The sequence below is a fragment of the Monodelphis domestica genome, chromosome 5, assembly GCF_027887165.1.
Source record: "Monodelphis domestica isolate mMonDom1 chromosome 5, mMonDom1.pri, whole genome shotgun sequence".
NCBI lineage: Eukaryota > Metazoa > Chordata > Mammalia > Didelphimorphia > Didelphidae > Monodelphis > Monodelphis domestica.
Window position 1 is genome coordinate 152,417,310 of NC_077231.1, and position 20,500 is coordinate 152,437,809.

At 35.2% G+C, this 20,500-nt stretch overlaps 1 protein-coding gene across 1 annotated transcript in view; it reads right to left on the reverse strand.

Moving 5' to 3' along the window:
• Positions 1-16,863, reverse strand: part of GRM3 (glutamate metabotropic receptor 3) — a 305,775-nt gene extending 288,912 nt beyond the window's left edge. Inside the window, exon 1 of the mRNA XM_001364106.4 lies at positions 15,570-16,863. The gene's annotated coding sequence lies outside the window, so the exon portion shown is untranslated. The remainder of the gene's footprint in view (positions 1-15,569) is intronic.
• Between the last annotated feature and the right edge of the window lie 3,637 nt (positions 16,864-20,500).

Here is a 20,500-nt window from a genome sequence, read left to right on the forward strand (position 1 = left end):
TAAGTCTTTTCTTCTCTAAACTAAACATCCTAAATTCCTTCAACTGAACCTAATATTGAATGGTTTGAATTCCTCTCATTCACTGACCTGTTCTGCTTCATCTGAACACTTTCTAGTTTGTTTCTATTCCTACTACAATGTGATACTCAGAGTTGAACACAGAGTTTGGTCTAACCATTTGGGAACATAATGAAGGTTTGATGTTTGTTTTTTAAGATAGTAAAGATAGTAAAGTATTAGTTCCCTCATTCAATTTTCCCATCTATCAAATAGAAGTAAGCAACTTGCAATTGAGTTGAAGAGTAGGCTCTCATGAACGCACAGATGATTTCCTTTCCCACATTTACATTGGTAGATAAAGGACTACCTCTTTATCCTAGTTAATTGGCATTATCACTAAATAGAAGCATTCTGTATGGTTGCATAATTCTATCTTGAGATGGACTGGTAAACTGGTAGTGCATGCCTGGATTTATTTTCTCCCCAGGGCATAGCTTCTGCTATTCCTATATTCCCACTCTAGTGGTTTTCTAAGTGGCTCTGAAAGCTGCTTAGGAAACTCCATTTGGCAGTTGTTCTAGAGGTTGCCAACCCCAGCTGAGCAGTTTTCCACTTGACCCTGAGTATAGGTAGAGCAGAGAACTTGGGAGAAGCTCCAAGGGAGAATTTTCTTTCTTCTGCCAATTCAGAGCTTGTGAGGGAAGCAGGAAGAATCACAGAATAACAGAAATTTCCCCCTTATCTGATTCACAAAGATATCTTTAGCAAAAGGGAATGATGCCTACAAAATTACCTGGACTGGTTTTAAAGAAAACTACTATTTAAATGTAAGAGATTTTCTATTGTCATTAATACTGGTAATAATGCCTCTGAAAATCTGGGGCTAGATATTCTTCATTATTTCTATATCTAACTTATAAATTAATAAAAAGGAAAAAATGGAAAAATATTGCTTAATGAGATATTAAAAGAGCCTCTATGGGATGTATGTGTCAGGGTGATATGACATTGAAGTTTAGTGCAGTGAATCTACCTAAATTCTATTACAATGAATTCACAGTTTCTATATAACAAATCTAGTATATCTTATAGTAACAGTACTTTTTAATTGTGTTACTACAGACATCCTACAATGAATTGTCCTTTATAAATATTATCTTCAGTATTTGTGCATGTAATAACTTCTTTTTAGGATATATTTAATAGTATGTCATCTCTGTTGTCGGCAACCCCCCTCCCCCCAAAAAAAGAAAACAACACACAGCTATTTTTAGTTCATGATACTCCCTAGTGTGGGCACAATCCAGGTGAAACTGTAATTGGAAAATATTTAATGAAACAAATAAAAATAAAACAAAGTATAATATGTGGTTTTCCAAGTCAGTATGCAAAATGTAAGAATCTAGATATATGTGTATATAGAGAATATTTAATATATTATAGAGTATATAGAATATATTTTACTATAGAATATATATATATGTGTGTAGGGAGAAAAAGACAGACAGAGAGAGAGAGAGAGAGAGAATTGTTCAGGGACCCCCATTTCTATTTGAGTTTAATACCATTGGTCTTAAGGATGTCCTGCCAATAGTAATTATCCTTCAACCTCTGTCATTAACTCAAATATTCCTCCTCATGGGAAAAACAAATCTAGAATCCACAAACTACTACCCAAACCATATGAAAGAACACGTCAAATATGCAGGGGGGCATGGAGTAATTTTTGAAGAGTTACATATGTACAAGCATGCTTCCTTTTTCCAAACGAGGGAAAAGGCAGGAGTCTTGATCTATCCTATAAAGAGAGGCAGCTGAGATAAAAAGAATAAGGGGCTGCATTTTGCATTTATTGAATTGTTATTGGTAAGATAGGTTTCTGAGTCAGGCAGAGAAAAAATTTTCAGAGATGATTGGTCTGGTGTCTGTGAATTTTTAAAAAAAATTTGATAATTGCATTTCAACGTAATTTATTTCTTTTATAAACCATATACTTTTATCATACTTAAAATATTATCCTATGAAGTATTCCTTATGTTTCAGTAGATTGCCAAAACAGGTTTATGGCCAAAAAAGGTTAATCTCCACTTATAAGATCACAGGTATTTATCATATTTTCAGCTTTGCTTTTTAGTTAAGGAAACTGAGGCACAGAACGAATAAAACAGATAAAAACGGTGAGAGCAAGAATCCATCTAATTATATATCTGACACCAAGATCCTAGCATCATCAAGGATTTAATGTCATTTCATTGAAATTGGTGCTTGATCCATCCACATAATAATAGCTAACATTTTACATAGTGTTTACTATGTAGTAGGAATTTCATTGTGTGTTTAATAAATCTCATTTGATCCTCATAACAATCCTTAGAGGTAGCCACTATTATCATCTTTTTTTCAGATGAGGAAACTAAAGCAAAAAGAGATGAAATGACTTGTCCAGGTCACACTTCTAGAAAATGTCCAAGGTTTGATTTGAATTCAGGTTTTCCTGACTCCTGATCCAGCTAACTACCATTTAGCTGCCTAAAACTTGAATCGCACTCCTTTCTCATTTAATAGAAAGATTTGCCATGGACAACTATGTAAAACTTACCCTCTTGCAGATAGTCTGATGACAAAGCTCTTTGAAATTTGCTAGGTTGGTCTTTTCATAAGAGTGAAAAGCTTTCACTGGGACTCAAAGCTCTCACAGTTGGTAGAACCTACGAGAATTCCTATTCAGCTGGTACAGCTTTTGAGAATCCAAGATAGCCTCTTAGCTACTATGAAGCATCAAAGCATCACTTTCCTGGAATTTTTATAATACAAGGTTTAGTAAATGTTAAGTGATGGAGTCTAGCCCTAGGCACAAAGGTGAAAGTTGGTGCCTTCCCAGATGGCTTACCTAAAATAAAAGATGAGGCTATTTCATCTAACCACTACTGTAATGAATACTACTAGTGGGTTACTGGGTGATATTTTCCCTAGAAACTTCTTATCTTAACAAGAATCTCCTGAACAGAAATTAGCTTTAAACTTTAATTGTGGAATGTAAGTTCCTGGCACAGACCCTAAAAAATATGGTTGGAGGGAAGCCTTTTGGTTCACTTCTACACAAGGTCCATTCAGATCAAAATCTAATGACAAATGGTGCTGGGAATTACAGGTTCTCCTGTCTATCTCCTTTAATTTGATGTGTGATTTGGGGCTCCTCACTAACCCTAGTTATTCTACCTAGGGGTGCTCTGAAGGTAAAGACAGAAACCTATTAATTGCTCTGTCAGAAATAAAAGCATTCTTACATTGCACTAATCTCAAAGTATCATTGTGATAGCTGAACATGCAAACCATTTCTGACCCTATGCTGTGGTCTCCCAAACTGGCATGCATTCTGACATTTTGTGTAAACAATTTCCATTCTGTTATACATGCCAACACATGGTGCTTTGAAACAGTTAAGCAAAACACAAAACATTACCAATATTTTCTGTTTTGCATTAAAACATAAAACAACAACAAATACATCACATACCTCAGTATGCCAGATGGATGCATGTGGGACACCCATTTGCTTATGTCCATTAAGAAGTCTAGCTCTAGGTACATCTTAGAGACAGCCCTCATGTAAAGACTCAGATTTCAGTTCTTTGAGTTGAAAGTTACATAAATATTAGACATTGGTGGCAGCAAACTTTATAGCAGAGAATTCAAGCTAGGGAGTCAAAGCATCTGAAATTCAGGCTTAGCAAGTCTATCAAATGTTGCAGTCACTTTGGCTCTTTGGCCTTTTGCCTCAAAAAAAAATACCTCAAACCTACATTCCCCATGAGGATGGAGTAAATTGACTCTTCAAACATTTATTAGGTATCTATTCTCAGTCAGACTCTATGCTAAGTGCTGGGGATACAAAGAAAGACAAAAATCTAAGGATAAGTGAAATAAAAGTTCAATAGAACACAATGATGTTAAAATGTGGTTTTCTATGATAATATGCAGCCTGTAAGGATCCTTATATATGGTTTCATGGACCTTGTTTCTATTTCAATTTGGCACCACTGGTGTAAACATTAAAGATTTACCATAATTACTTCACCTGGACAAACAAATATTAGGGAAAATAGTTTTCCAACTCACAGGTCCATTTTACTGGCTTATTTTCCTTGTACATAGTAAATAAAAGGGAAACACCAACTTTTATTCTTAATGACCAAAAATACCAATTAGTAGTTATTGTTCATTTTTAAAGTTTGCTAAGAGCACTGAATTTAGTATTGTTCATCATACCATTAGCAAACGAAGGGCTCTAGTGAGGAGAAGCAACCAAAAAACCACTTTATTTATCTCTTTAAATGACAATTCAGGGATATAGGCTATATTTCTGCTCATTTTTTCTTTGGAGATCAACTTAGAAAGACTTTATACCTGAATTCATTCTCTCTCTCTCTCTCTCTCTCTCTCTCTCTCTCTCTCTCTCTCTCTCTCTCTCTCTCTCTCTCTCTCTCTCTCTCTCTCATTTGTTATTGTTATCCAAATCCAAGACCATTTTACAAATTAAAAAATCCCTAAAGTTAAAGCAGCAAGAAAAGAAAAAGAAATTGAAGGAATAACAAGCATAGGCAATGAGAAAAAGAAAATGATCATTTTTTTTTTTGCAGATGATATGATGGTATACTTAGAAAGCCCAAGAGGCTCAACTCAAATACTAGTTGAAACCATTAACAACTTTAGCAAAATTGCTGGATATGAAACAAACCCACACAAATCATTAGCATTTCCATATATTACCAACAAAACCCAGCAAGAAGATATAGGAAGAGAAATTCCATTTAAGATATCTGAAGATAGTATAAACTACTTGGGATTATATTCATCAAGACAAACAGGAACTGTATGAACAAAATTCCGATACATTATTTATAGAAATAAAGTCATATCTAAAATAATTGGAGAAATATAAATTGCTCATAGATAGGCCAACCCAATAAAACAAAAATGAATGTTCTAACTAAATTATTTTACTGATCCAGTTCCATTCCAACTGAAGTTCCAAGAATAATTTATAAAGAGAAGAAAAAATACTAACAGAATTCATCTATAGGAACAAAAGATCAAGACTTCTTGAAGATTGAAGCATACTATTTTTACTTTATTTTAATTTTTGTGTTTTTATTTTGGTATTTTGGTTTAATGTGAATATTTTCTCACAACATGACCAATATAGAAATGTCTTTTCCATGATCATGCATATATAATCCAGATCAAATTGCTTACCACCTCAGGGAGGAGGAAGGGGGACAGTCTTTTTTTTTTTGTCATGCACTTTATTTTTAAACTTTTTTAATTAAAAATATATTTTGTTTTTACCAATAACATGTAATAACAAATTTCCACATGAATTTTCTAAAGTTATGTGATCCAAATTGCCTCCCTCTCTTCTCTTCTCCCTGCTGGAGTTGGCAAACAATTTAATCTAGGTTATTACATGTATTATCATACAAAACATTTCCATATTGATAATTTTGTACAAGAATAATCATATAAAACCAAAAAACCCCCCCAAAAAGCCCAAATAAACTAAAGTAAAAAAAATGCATGCCTTGATCTCTATTCCAATTCCAAAAGTTCTTTTTCTCTGGAGGTGGATAGCATTCTTTATCATAAGTCTCTCAGAAATGTCCTGGATCATTATATTGCTGATAGTAGCTACATCTATCACAGTTGATCATTCCACAATATTGCTGTGACTATGTACAATGTTCTCCTGTTTCTACTTATTTCAATCTGCATCAGTCCATGAAGGTCTTTCCAGATCTTTCTGAAATCATTCTGTTCATTTCTTCCAGCAAATAGTATTCCATCACTATCATATGTCACAATTTATTTAGCCATTGTAAGGGGGATAAACTTCATCTCATAATTTCAGAAAGTATGTATTAAAATTGTTAGTACATGTAGTTGGGAAAATGAAATATTAATTTTTAGAAAATAAAAATACTCTATATAATATCCCCTATAAATTAACATATTTCCAATAATTTTATCATTAGAATTATCAATACCAAAACTATCCTAATGTTATCATTTCTATAAATGCTCTGAGACTTTGAAGAAATGCAAAAATAATCTATACAGTTGGCTAGCTTCAAGGGCAAACTATTTAAGCTATACTCTTAGAATAAACATTCTTTAAAGTAATTTTAATTAAAAATCAAAATTATTAATAGAATTTATCCTTAAGTTTTCCAGTCCCTCTCCCTCCCTGCTTCACAGTAGGCATCTCATAAGAAATAAACTTATTCATACAAATTATGTTTTTCATGTTACTTTCTAGAGTTAACATTCACAATTTTTCTTCAATAATTAACTCTGTAGCTATGTATGATGTTTTCTCAGTTCTACTCATTTTGATCTTCATTATCTTGTGTGGTTCTTTCCAAGTTTTATTAAAATTATGTTGCCCAACTTTTCTTATGGCAAAGTAGTATTCTATCACAATCATACATCACAGTTTTTTTAGCCATTCCTCAACTTATGAGCATCCCCTCAATTTTCAGTTGCTTGTCACTACAAGGAAAACTCTTATAAATATTTTGGAACATATAGTTCTTTTCTTTTTCCCCTCATCTCCTTGTGAAATAGACCCAGCAATAGTAATGTTGAGTCTAAGGGTACACACAGTTTCACAATTCATTGAGTGTAATTCTAACTTATCCTCCAAAATCATCAGAAAAGGTCAAGAATTTAAAGGGAATCAATGAAAACATTTGAAGGAAGGGGTTCTAATACCACTGTATTTCAAACTATTGCAAAACTATAATTATCAAAATAGTTTTTTTTCCTGGATAAGAAATACTGTGGTAGATCAATGGAATAGATTAAGTACACAGTATATGGAAGCAAATGAATACAGTAGCCTAGCATTTGATGAACCTAATGATCCTAGCTATTGGAGCTAGAGCATACTATGACAAAATTTCTGGGAAAAACTGGAAAGTAATCTAATAGAAATTAGGCACAGATGTACATTTCACTCTGCAGATTCTAAAATATCCTCCCTCACTTTGTCTTTGATACATTAGCTTCTCCCCTTAGTTGTGGAGCTATTATCCTCTGGATTTTTCTTTAAGATCATTCTTCACAAAAAAACTGTCCTCCACTACTCTTTATTGATGTTTGAATTTTTTCTCCATCCTCTGTTTTCTTCTGGGTGTGCTTAGAAGATTTGACCTCAGTAAACAGAACACACACTTGTTATAACTTGGTTAACTGTGGCCCTCCTGATCCACAGGGATCTGGGGAGTCAACCTTTAATGATGACTTAGATATTTGTCTTGTATCAGAGGTTTCTCCATCTGGATATCCCTGAGTGATTTCCTTACAATATGAAATGAACTTGGAGGTTACTTTTAACAGCTGCCATAGGGTTCCTGTGGCTCAGTACCCAGAAAAAAATCTTAAGCAATCTGAGTATTTACTCTATTTGAGGGTCAGCTCACTGGTCTCTCCTTGGATAATATTGCAGTACTGGCTGCTTTAGTTATTTCAGGGGTGATTCAAATTTGTTGTGGTTAAAGAATCGTCTTTTAAGATCGTTTTGCTTGCTACTGATTTATAGAATGTACCAAACTTTTCTATAGTAAGTGCTCAAAAAAAACCTGATGAACAAATTTGTTGCTGATGATCATGGCATTATAATTTCCTCAGTGCCCTCTCTTATGAAGAGAACATTATCTATTCCCCATAGCCCACTGAGCGTTTCTTGAAATCTTTTCAGATTTTCCAGGTCTTTTGACAGTACCTATGGTATTAATGGATTTGATCTGGATTTGAATCACCATCACCTATGTCAATTATCATCAGTGGGCTTTCAAAGTACAGTGCCTAGCACATAGAGAAGTGCTTAATAAAAACTTGTTGATTGGTCTTGGCATCCAGGGTTATCTTAAGCAAATTCACTTTAACTCTCTGGATTTTATTTTCCTCATCTTTAAAATGAAAGTTTTGGACTAAGAGACCTATATTTTAAAGTCCTTTACATGTATCTATGAGCTTACTATCTTATGACTTTTTTTTAAGTTATAAATGTTGTTACCCTTGTCTCAGCTTGCCATTAAAGCAGTAAGTTGTTTCAGAGGTGGAGGGATAAATCAATATTCTTGTAGCTAACTTTAGGAGTTTTAAGAACAGTCATAATCAATTGATATATTTCAATGTTTCAGTTTATTTTATTGTGACAGCAACATAGCATTAGTGGGGCAATTTTACCTAAAAAAATGTGTTTGGAACTAAGAGAGGAAAGATAAGATATACGCCTTGAACAGATAGGTAGCAGGTTGCAATGGAGTGATCCCATTTGTAATTTATGAGATCTGTGGCTAAGTCTTTGCTTAGAGGTGATCAGGGCCTTCAAAAGAATATAATTGAACACCTGATCATAATTTCCAATTTTTTTTATCATGGGAATGTAAAATTAACCTGTTTGAATCTCTGTTTCCTCATCCACAAAGTATGAATAATAATAACACAACTCCAGGGTTGTTGTAAAGATAAAATGAGATATTTGTAAAGTGCTTTGCAAAATTTAAAATGCTATATAAATATTATTATTTATTGTTATTACCCTGTATTTGAAAGTGAGAAAGCAGAAAATCAGAGAGGTTAAATTACTTCTTCAATTCTCCAGACTCTAAACTTAGTGCTATTTTCACCATAGGATTGTTGTTGATGAGTAATATCTAACTCTTTGTGATCCTTTTTGGAGTTTTCTTGGCGAAGATACCGGAATGGTTTATTATTCATTTTCCAACTAATTTTACAATGAATAAATGGAGGCAAATGGGGTTAAGTGATATGCCCAGAGTGACATAGCTAATACGTATCTGAAGTTGGACTTGAACTCGGGTCTTCCTGACTCCAGACCTAGTTCTCTATCAATTGCGTCACCTAGCTACTCTACCATAGGACTAATGATCACAGATTTAACATGTAAAGAATCTCTAGGGTTTTCAAGTCCCAGCCCCATCATTTTATAAAAGATAGAATTAAAGCTCAGGAAGATGACTTGTTCATGTCACCATACTCTAAGCTTAAGGTTATTCATCCTATGACACCAAAATATTTTGCCTTAAACTTCTTTACACATATTGAGTGTGGTCCCTTATATAGAGTAGCAGCCTATTCAATAATTATTCATTTCTTTTTTTATTTGGCCAATGACTTTAAATTCTTGCCTCCTTTTTTCCCATCCAGGTTGGTCCAATTCTCAATTCAATTCAAAGTTCAATTCACAAACATTAATTAAGCACATAAGCTGGGATCAGGGGACTATGAGAAAATAGTCCCTGGACCCAAGGAAGTCAATTTCTACTAAAAACTCCCTTTCTAGGGTTTTATCTCAGTTGGATACATTTCAAAATCTGAGAGAAAAACAAAAGCAGGTTGTTTTTTTTTTTACCAAATTAGTACATAGGGACTGATTCCATGATTCCATTGATAATAAAGAATTTAAAGATGAACAAAATCCCTCTGTAAGGTTGGTACTTCCTTTGTGATTTGTAGTTTGAACTGACTAAAGTAGGGGTGCCAAACACTGCTGCTTGCCCCACAACATTCCCAAGTGTGTTTGAACTTTATTAAAATTTAATATATTTAATGAAATTTTTATTTAATGAAATTTTATTTAACAAAATAAATAGTACAAAAGAGTTTAGATAATTAATATTACATTGAAAAACTGAGTTATTAAACACATGGACTCTTATGTACAGTTTAGCGACTCTCCATATTCTTTCTATTTGAGTTTGATACCAATAGTCTAGCATACTGAGAAGTTAAAAAATCTCCATAATAACAAACAGCCAAAATTTGTTCTGAGACCAGCTAACTCTCCTTACTAGGCCATTGTTGTTGCTCACTCCTGTCTGACTTTTTGTGACCCCATTTGGGGTTTTCTTGGTAAAGGTACTGGAGTGGTTTGCTATTTCCTTCTCCACCTCATTTTACAGATGAGGGAAATGAGGGCAACAGAATTAAGTGACTTGCCTGCAGTCATAAAGTTAGTAAGTGACTGTGGCCAGAGTTGACCTCAGGAAGATGATTCTTCTTGACTTCAGGCCCAGCACTCCATCCACTGTGCTACCCAGATGCCCCCCTCTACACCATGTTATCTTTCAAATTACATGGTTAAACTTAAAATAAAACAATAAAATCCCTAACTATGGTCAAACCAATTTCTGTATCTGTGATTCTGTGTACATAAATAGAGTTGTACATATATCAACCCAAATATTAACTAGTGGGTAAGAACCTACATGACTTTACTCTTATTCCTAAATTTATACATGGGGACTGGAAGTGAGTAGAGAGATGGGGAAGATATAAATAATCAAATCTGATGAAGGACTTTAATCCAGTAAAACCCACAGGTTTTCTGTGGAAGAGTTGCCCCCATTCAATACTATGTTTTCAAATATGGTTATTTATTCAGGTCATTGAGATGGTATTTTAGTGCTTTTCCAAGTTTCTTTTCCTATCTATCACCTTCTTTAAAATACATTTTTACAAGCCTTACCAGTCCCAAGGAAAGGTTGTGTATTTGCAGACGAAGTAGAAAGTGTATCACTGACACCAAACTCCTGCCATGCATAACTTTTCTAGTGAGAAATTATTTGACACTTTTATGATCAATTTTTCCTATCAGCATGAAAAATCTGTTTTGTCTTTGTTTCTAGGAGAAATTATTTACTGGACACACATCATCTCATACTTACTGGTACCATACAAATACCTTTGCAGTAAATCTGACCAGTAAGAAGACTCTTGATTTAGGGAAAAGATGGGACCATAAATGATTTATTCTTTGATCTTCAATATACAACTGTTAAAAATTTTGAATACTGAGAGAACTGGATTCACTTAGAACCTTTCTTCTTCCTGCTCATTGCCTCAATTTATGGCTGTACGACAAATAATCAACTCTCATTTCATGCACTGTGTATAATGCACAGTGCAAATCTTGATTCTAAATAATTTAAAACAACATTAAATATCAACTATTTTGTTCTTAATTTTTGCAAGCCATTCATATTCAATTAATAGCAAAGAACAGTACTGCATTCTGCTTAGACTTGTGGCCTCATTCTACTGCTTATTTGTCAGTATTCTGGCTTGCCAAGAGTTACCTAGGAGTTGATTTCCTGATTTGTCATTTACTCCTCCACTGTCTAGCAGAGCTTACATCTTCCGCCTAACACTAAGAGATACAAGTGAGGAGGATGATAAATCTACAGAGTTTGTATTCCCTATTTTAAGAAACCAACAAACACATATGCACATATACATATATGTGTGTGCATATATGTATACACACATATATCCACCAGGTCTGACCTGGGAGAAATAATAATGATAATGTGTATGTGTGCATGTGATTTGGTTTGTTCCATTAACAAATAATTTAAAAGTGCAGTACTTATAACCTAAAAGAAATCCCTTTTAGTAGCATTTGATTTCTACTGCCAAGTACCTGTTCATTTTTAATTTTTGTGTTATAGAAGAGAATCAATATCAAATAATTCTGAGAAAATTCCAGGCTTTCCTTTGGTACACTTAGAGTCTGCTAGGGCAATGCAATTAATGGGGTTAGTATATTGTTTTAGTGTGCATCACATATAAACTATATATAATTTTATACTTCTATTTTGCTTTCAACATGGAAATCACTTTCATTTAAATCATAGCTTTTACATGACAACAGATTATGGGGCTCAGTAGAGTGGCAGATCAGATAGACTGTCACAGAACTTGCAACTTATAGAGTAGGAATTGAAATGGTCTTACTGCCAACATATTTGCAATGAAAATCTCTCATCATGTGGACCATCAGGGATTCATAATTTAGAGTGAATCTTTTTAGATGCTGTATGTTCCATTAAACAAAGAGAAAGTTTTTCCCATCTCCATCTCTCTTCTCCAATTTCATTAATAATTTTTTTAAAAATTATGTGAGATATACTTCTTTTCATTAAGTGCACCAAGACACATCTTAAATATAGAGTAGGGACTTCTAACTTTATAAATATCATTATTGTATTCTCACCTGTATTTATCAACTAAGTTTCTAGTCTGCAAGTAGCTCAAATGTATTGGTGGAAATGTCTAAAACAGTCATTGGGAAAAAAAAAAAAAACCTAATATAAAGTGGGTATACCTGGAAGTAAGTAACAAGATGAAATAGAGCAAAGGGAAAATTAGGCTGAAAATCACACCAAAGTTCTTAATAGGGAGAACTATTAGACTGTGAAATAGTCTTCCAAAGGCAGTGGTAGAAGTCATTACTTGAGTCATTTAAAACTAGAGTGGACCAAAGCTTTCCAAAATACAGTATACTATAGGGACCAAACCTACATTAGCAGTGAAAGGAGGTGGATGATCTAATAGTCCCTTCTTTCTCACTGAGTACTATGATTGTACTGATTTTATGTGTCTCCATCTATGGTATATAATCTTCTATCATTTTATGTTTTTCCTTGGTAGCAATTTGAACAAGCTAATCTAATGCAAGATTGCATTGAGTTAGTATATCTCGGAGGAGGCTAAAATGAACAGTAAACTCAACATAAAAGAACAAACTAGAGCAAGTACAAGCTAAACAGGTTCCCGACTAGTATTCTGACTATATGCTTGGCTACATTTGTCCAGAGTTTAGCCTAGGGAAAACAACTCTCACCCTAGTGTTCTGGACTCATTCCAACATGGATAACTGCATTTTCCCCTCCTGTTGTTTCAATGGGGATTAAGTATTAATTTTCATTTCCTTTCTCAAATGGTTTCCTGGGATGCTGTTGTGTGGCTGTTAAACAAGTTGCCACATTTCATCCCTAAAGACAGCTAGCTACATTCTGACAGTGGGCTGTTAGGTCCCTGGGAAGGGTTCATGTATCAGTTTCTTACCAATCATTTTTAAAGGAAAAGAACAAGAGGAAATTATAGTTGTGAAAAAAAGAGTTTGCATAGGAACAAGGAAGGACTACTTGACTGTTCAGGGTAACTAACCAATGAAAGACTACCAAGGGGGTATTGTGACAATGTGAATTTAAAAAATGAAAACTGTCATCTGTTTTGTACATCTGACTGGAAATAGGGAGTGGGATACATAACCTCTTGAGGTCACTTCCAGTTATGCACTCAGTGGCAACAGAAAATAAAGATAAGCAAAACGAAGATGTCACTTTGTGTTACTCTTACACATTTTCCATGGCTATATTTACATGATGTACAGGAATAAGTGTCAACTTAAACCAAGGAATTGGGTCATGTTTTAAGTATACAGCTTTTATGGGGCGGCAGATATTTTTTTCCACCACACACACACCTATTTCTCCTTCATTCTCTGTTGCTCATTCATTTGAAAATACTATCTCACAAAAAATGAGGTAGACCATTGAGCTTAATTACACTAATTCTAATATCTGTTTCCTTCCTCTTGGTTTTACCTTATTTTTCTCAATTCACTGATCACATGTTACTGAAGTGTGAAAATACAACCCAAGTGAAGAGAGAAGTTTCTTCTCACATAGTTCTAGCCTCATCCTTATGCTGGCATCATTTTCACTACTACACTTAAGCAAATGTGTCAGCTTTTACATTAAAATATTTCATGGCAAAGAATAAAGAAATAGATTAGAAGACTAGAAGAATAACTTTCTTTTTCTTATCACTCAAAAAATCTTCTTATTGATATAACTATTAATTCAACATAGGATTTCACTGGGCCATTTTAAAAAGTGCTGTTTTCCTATGTACAGAGGTGCCATAAAGAGACTGAACAGCGCCTCAAAAAATGAGTTAAATTACTTCTGATTAACAACCACCACCCCCACAAGTGATTTCTTATTAGGTAATCAGTGAACTACCAAAGAAGAATGGTTGACATCTTAGTAGGTCTTTCCTCAGGATAAGTGGCTCTTTGTAAATATGAAATTTTTAATTGATATCTAGAATGTGGAAGAATTCTCATCATAAATGTCTTATGTCCAGTATATGAATGTCTAAATAGTCTGCCACAAGAAGAACTTACATTGTAAAAGAACATGCCATATTTTGTAAATACTAGACAACAATTCAACAAATCACAAAGATCCTGATGTCAATAATTCAGAGTATCACAAATGGAGCTGGTGTAGCAACTCTTAAACAAAAAGTTTGGTACATATGTTAATCTGGATTCTTGATCCAAATCTATACTAATTATACTCCCAAAATATGTTTTCATGCAGAAATAGTTAATTTTAAAATTAATCCAATAAGACCTACTAGACTTAAAAATAAATAACCAATGTTTTATTTCTGAATGGGATACTTGTTTTTCACAGGAAAACAATGAGGGCACCTCCTAGAGGAGTTTCTGGCAGGTGGCACCAAACAATTAACCTAAGTTAAGATCAGCTGGAGGCCCTTCACTGCCACTATGACACTATTAGCCTTAACTTTGAACACACCTATTGTCCCTTTTTGTGTGACACAAAATGAAATCCAAACACCAAATAACACCTCTCCATCACAGGCACAAATACTAATTCAAATAATTTGTCAGACAGTAAAAGATTTTAAACAGAGACCTGCAGAAGTGTGCCTGTGTGGCTATTGGATTTTTTTTTATACTGGTGCTTTAAAATGATTGATTCAAAGGCAAGGTTGTGGGGTAGTTTTATTAATTTATTTTTGCATTTAGCTAAAGATGTGATCCCTTCACCCAGGCTGCAGAACCTAAGGCAAGGGGGAGGTGAAGGTAATAAAAATTAAATTCTTAAGAAATGATGCTTTTGAATGTTACCCAAGCTCTTTCTGGATCCCAGCATCACCCAACCTGAATTATCTGTTAGAAGAGAAAATGAACCAGAATTGATAAATATTCTCAATCTAGCTTTTGTATTTTTCTCTCAAGCTCAAGGGAGTAAAGGGCAATGAGTTTAGGAGTCTTTCCAACCTCTCGGCTGGAGAGTGAACCGCTGATCAACATCTGGCTGCAGGTTCTCCTTCTTTCAAGCTGCAGTATATCCAAGGTTTTTCTAATCCTTCTGTCCTCCTCACCTGACAATGTCCTTATACTCATGAAAAAATGCCACAGGGACAGTCATCGGACTGTCACCCATTCATAAAGCCAAATAAAACCCGCAGATAGGAATAAATCACCTTCTGGGCAGAGCTGGAGGTGGTTGGCTGGGGAGGTGTGAGCCTCCTGGGTCCTGTGATCAGTAGTTAGCCATATCCCATTCCTGAACACCTCTACCCTGAATTCTCTCTCTCTCTCTCTCTCTCTCTCTCTCTCTCTCTCTCTCTCTCTCTCTCTCTCTCTCTCACACACACACACACACACACACACACACACACACACATACACACACACACACACACACACGAGAGAACCTCCATCCCTCCATTCTCTCTCCAAAAAGAACCATGGGAGAACTGGTGTCCTCTCTTGGTCCAACTTTTGCGGGCTGAGTCCCTCCTGGCGCCTGGACATCACTCCCCCCTCACCTCTCCCCGGGGGACCAGCGTCTCTTCTAGAGCTAGCCCCTTACCGTGCACTGAAGTCAACTCCTGCCTGGAGCTGGTGCTGACAGTGGCTGCTGCGGCTGCTGCTGCTGCTATTGCTGCTGCTTCTCCCTTTGCTCCTGGGCTCCAGCGGCTCATGGTTTGTTCTCCGCATCCGACACAAAAGCGGCAGCGCCCCGGCTTTGTCCTTTCCAAATCCAAAGGGGGAACTTAGTTTGCCCCCGAAATGACCAACTTGGGTGAGCTGTTTCCTGTCAAGAGTGTCCCCTCCTTCCCCTCTGCTAGCTGGACTGGGGCCCGATGGCAGAGCATCAAGGCCTCCGGAATCAGTGGGGAGTGGGGGAAAGGGGAGGGCAGATTGGGGAGGGGGAGAGAGGAGAAAGGAGGTTGGAAGAAAAGGAGACTAGAGACCAGGTGGTCTTCCTGGAATGGGAGGGGAGAGGAAAGGCGCCCTTCACAGCCTCCTAGCCCTCCTCCCCTCCCCTGCCTTTAGGCAAACCCACTTCCCAGGCATTGGAGCAACTTTCCTTCTTGGCCAGACAAGAAACATCCTTTCTATTTGGGGCTCTCTGCTAAGACACAAACTGCCTTGCATTTCTCTCTCTCTCTCTCTCTCTCTCTCTCTCTCTCTCTCTCTCTCTCTCTCTCTCTCTCTCTCTCTCTCTCTCTCTCTCTCTCTCTCTCTCTCCCTCCTCCTCCTCCTCCTCCCTCTCTTTCCCTTTCTTCTTTTTTAGGTCTTCTTCCTGCCGCCTTTCTTTGAGCGTCTATAAAAAAACAAGAATCAGCGTTAGCTAACTAGAATAGGTGAGGGGTATGTGGAGGAGACTTCAGAATCTCATTCACTTCCAGCAAAGGTTAGTGTATATGTATATACATATACAATTATGCATATGTATATACATAATTGTATATACATACAATTTTGTATATGCATATACATAAATACATACATATATGTATATTTTAGAGGGACAAGAGGTGAGAGGCAGAGATTAGGATGGCAAGGAAGGTAGGTTTTTCTAACTTTGAAACCTGGCTATTACTTTCAGCACGACTAAAAGTAGGGACTGACAATCTTTGGAAAAACACTCCAGGGGTCCTCATGCTTAAGGGTGACTGAAGGGGTCTTGGGAAAAAGGGAGGGGAAAAGAGAGAAAGGAAGCAAGCTACGTGCTCAATGCGCTGCTCTACCTCATATACTCACAAGCTCACAAGCTATGTAACTGTACTGATGAGGAGGAAACCAGAGAGGGCTTGCAGAGAAGAATCTCTGGGTTATACTGGAAGAAGACGCTCTTGTTTCCTAGCAACTCTCATCAATCTTGGGATGGGCTCTCTCTGAAGAGATCTTATTGGACTAGTTCGAGCGAGAGGCCACACCCCTTTAAGACTGCTGCTAGTGCTTTTTTCCATTCTCCAAAATTTCTTGGGTGGAAAGAGTGTATATGGGAGGGTTGAATCTTTATCATTCTTTTACTCTCTGATGCTTCCATTCCTCCCTCGAAGGCATTAATCTTTATCTAGTCCTTACTTCTGATTCCACAGACAGTGAAGCTCTTTACCTTCCCTTTTTAAGAAAAAAAGAAACAAACCCGTCTTAAAATGAGGCTACAGTCATGAAAGGGAAAAAAAGGGGGGCATGGCATACCTTACAAAGCTTCTAACAAAAGCGAAATCTGTCTTCTAAAATCCTATCACATACTTTTAAACAATTCACTAAACTTTCATTATTTTCCTTTTCTGTGAGATACTAACACTGTGCATTACTGAAGGGCTCAATGATATGGAGGCAGAGACAATTAAATAGAAAGCTTTAAATGCTACATTTATTCTTTAATATTTAATGTTAAGTTGTTTAACAACCACCTCCTTTTGTTATCTAGCCAGAACATTTAAACTACAGAAATAATTTTCTTCTAAGGAGTCAAGGTATTTAGGAAGATATGTTCTTACATATTTCATTATGAACTTCATTGAAGTTGTGGAATAAAATAGAACTTAAATGTTATGGATTCATAGACCAACATTTTGCTTAAAAGAACATTCCTACTCCATTATTACATGAGAGGATTGTTGCAGCCAAAATGGGAAAAAAAAAAACACTCCCATTTTATAATTCCTGGATATCAGTTAAAATTTAATGAGCCTCCAAAGAGAAAAACCCTCACTGGATAGAATCTATACAGGGGACAATCAATGTAAATTAGACAGATATGCTGCTAAACCTCCAAAAGTTAAATATTTACCAGTATCCAGACTATGCTAAGTGCTCTATCACTAGCAAAAGGTCAAGACCACAAGCCTTTGCTTTTTCATAAAATGAACCCATAAGCACCTTAAGATATTTGGGCTTTCATAGAGCCTAATCAGGAATGGAGGAGGGCATTAGCCTTATAATATCCTTTATCCTTTTTCTTCTGATATGTCCCCTCTGCTAACATATGCACAAAAAGGAATATTGATAATCTATCCTATGAAGATATAATTCATGTGAAGTTGAATTACTCACCCCAAACTAAATTGTTCTAACTCAATTTGGGAAATAATTGTGGGGCACTGCCCAGAAATGCACTTAGCAGAGAGAATAAGACAATTATCCATCTATCTTCAATTCTGGCTTTAAAGAGCTTATTTCCCAAGATGGATGAACTTATTTGTTTTATCTATAGTGCAGTGTTTTGTGTGTCATAGGTGCTTTGTAGATGTTTGTGAAATAAAACTGAATAGTGAGGTAGTATGTCGGATTTTATTATGGATTGTGAGAACTATATCCCAATTCCACATTCAATTTCAATTCTGGTTTTGAATATAGCTTTGGATATTCTTTTATTATGCTGATTCACCTCCCTACCTCTATGTCAACTTACTTTTTTTTTTCTCTTTTAAAACACTTACCTTCTATCTTAGTATGAATACTAAGTATTACTTCTAAGGCAGAGGTTTGATAAGGACTAGGCAACTGGGGTTAAGTGACTTGCCTAGGGTCTCATAGCAAGGATGTATTCTCAAGTTACTTTTCAAAAGACTACAGGGAGAAGGCTTTCAATAATTGTCATTGGGAGTTCCTCATCAAAAGTAAATGGCATATTCATTAATAAGATAATTTCCAGTAAAAGACCCAAAATAAAGTAGAAAAAAGATAATTTCCACCCTGCTCCCAAACCCTATTTTTCTGTTTGCCTTCCATAGCTAAAAATGTCAGTTTCCTTACCTTAAACCTCCAAACATTTTTATATTCAGCTGGGACACTTTTTCAGTTCCATATCATTTCATTTGCTTTTCAGAATTCCCTTTTGTCCATTTGCGTTTATATGAATGATTAAAAATGAGATGAAGTCACTGCAAGATCATTTAGAGACAGCACAATTTCTGATATGATGCCTCTTTGTGTAGCCTTTCAATTATACTTTTGTTGAAATAATTTTGAAATTTGATTATGTTGTCATCATTCACAGCTCTGAATGTCACAAACCAAATGTCATCCATTCTCCTATCCCTATATAGAGATTACTTAGTAGGATCAGATACTTTAAAGCAGGATCTCAGTAGCAAACCTCTATTAGCTTGACATAGTAGCCATTATTTTTTGTGAGTTCTTGCTGCCTGTTCATAGGTTGTAGGTATCTTGATCTTCTGGTTTGATATTTTTTAGCCATGTCTTCATATAAATTTTGTACTCCACTATTACTAAATTTCACCTAATTGCCCTTTTCCAGAATGAGCCTGCTCAACAATGGAAACCTGATATATCCAAATATATGTACATATAGAATATAAGTATATATATATATATATATATTCTACATATTATTATTGTGTATATTGGTAAATTTCACCTTATTGGCCTTTTTAAAATGGGCCTGCTCAACACTAGAGACCTGATAATGCATATATGCATGTACATATACAATATGCACATATATGACATGTATTTTATCATATTGTAACGAATGTTTCATGATGTCTATATTCACTTATTTTCTATACATCCTTGCAAACTGAAGTGTCAGAATAATATTATAAATTTCCTTCACCATTATATTGCTGCTTGTTAAATTTTTCCAGTCTAAAGAATTTATTGTTACGATGGTTCTTCCACAAGGGAATGAATTAACAGGTTTCTAAAAGTTTTCTTACTCTGGCTTATTTTGAATTCCCCAAATCCCAAGCTTTCTCTAAAGAATGTTGTGATGGACTCAGCTGTTGATTTTTTAAAAAGTTCCCTTTCAATCTTATATTGAAACAACATACAGTACTGAAAAGTATACTAGTCTTTTAGTCAGAAAATCTGAGTTTACATGTTCTCTCAGCCAATTACAGTTAAGTAGATCCATTAGCCTAACTAAGATTCAGTTTTCTCATCTATAAAAAGAGAATAATATGTAAAACTGGAGCAAGTAGTAACCATTCTGTTTATCTTCTAGTATTATAATGAGAGCCAAATGACATACTACACATGAATTTCTTTGTGACATTTATAAAACAACATAAAGATATAAGGTATTTATTATTACCTTCTTCCATGTGACATGATTCCTATCTTGAGGTTAGGGATTTTCACTTGCTTTTTGATATGAAGCTTCCACAAATTTTCATTTGATTGAGTTTTTCTCTTCTTAATCATTCAACATATTTGTTGAGTACCTACTCTATTTTCTGTTTTGTAATCACTGTCTATTTCATTATTATAGTAGAAGGAGTAAAGGAAAAATCAATGATTAACTGCTTAATAAATTTCAGGCAATGTTGTAAGTACCAGGAATATTAATACAAAAACAATTTCTGCCATCAAGGAGTTTATATTCTAATAAATACAATACATATGTTCACACACAAACACATATGTATGCCACTAGTAAGTCTATATCCCAGAGAGATAAGAAATATATATGTTACAAAATTATTTTTAGCAGTTCTTTTTGGGGTGGAAAAGAACTGGAAACTGAGAGAATGCCTG